The 916-nt window shown below is 47.3% G+C and overlaps 1 pseudogene across 1 annotated transcript; it reads left to right on the top strand.

Moving 5' to 3' along the window:
- The first annotated feature begins 59 nt into the window (after window positions 1-59).
- Window positions 60-880, top strand: LOC116272410 (annotated as a pseudogene). Its single transcript, XR_004181099.1, has one exon. The product of XR_004181099.1 is annotated as a glycine cleavage system H protein, mitochondrial pseudogene (transcript).
- The last annotated feature ends 36 nt before the right edge of the window (window positions 881-916 follow it).

Raw genomic sequence — 916 nt, 5'->3', positions numbered from 1 at the left:
CCACCTCCCCGCGCAGTTGGCCGAGGCGTAGCGCTTCGACCCCCAGCACCCCTGCGAACATGGCGCTGAGCATGCGGGCTGTGCTCTGCACCCTGCGCGGCAGTCCTGTCGCCTGCCACGCCCTGCCCGCCTAGGCCCTGGCAGCTGGGGGTGGGCGCCGTCCGGAAGCTGCGCACGGACCCGCTCTGCTCTCGGTGTGTAAATTCACAGAGAAACATGATAACAGAAAATGGTATTGGAACACTGGGAATCAGCAATTTTGCACAGGAAGTGTTGGGAGATGTTTAGTCTGTCTGAAGTTGGGACAAAATTGAACAAACAAGATGAGTTCGGTGCTTTGGAAAGTGTGAAAGCTGCTAGTGAACTCTATTCTCCTTTATCAGGAGAAGTAACTGAAATTAATGAAACTCTTGGAGAAAATCCAGGACTTGTAAACAAATCTTGTTATGAAGATGGCTGGCTGATCAAGATGACACTGAGTAACCCTTCAGAACTAGAAGAACTTATGAGTGAAGAAGCATATGAGAGATACATAAAATCTATTGAGGAGTGAAAATGGAACCCCTAAATAAACTAGTGTGAAATAACGCAACCCAGCAGAGTTGTCCTGAATTAGTAGTGGATGGAAGACTTAGAATAGCAACTTTTAGCATTACCAATGGGGATAAAAAACTGTTAACACTGCTAATGAAAGAAAATGCCCTTTAACTTTCTAATGATTATGGATAAATATATTACGCGTCTTTTTCACAATATCCTATGATTTTTAGTCTAGGCTCTAGTATTCAGAAGTCATGAGGCCGGGCGCGGTGGCTCAAGCCTGTAATCCCAGCACTTTGGGAGGCCGAGGCGGGTGGATCACGAGGTCAGGAGATCGAGACTATCCTGGCTAACATGGTGAAACCCCGTCTCTACT

Source organism: Papio anubis, unplaced genomic scaffold (assembly GCF_008728515.1).
Source record: "Papio anubis isolate 15944 unplaced genomic scaffold, Panubis1.0 scaffold10019, whole genome shotgun sequence".
Lineage (NCBI taxonomy): Eukaryota > Metazoa > Chordata > Mammalia > Primates > Cercopithecidae > Papio > Papio anubis.
This window is presented reverse-complemented; position numbering and strand designations above follow the sequence as displayed.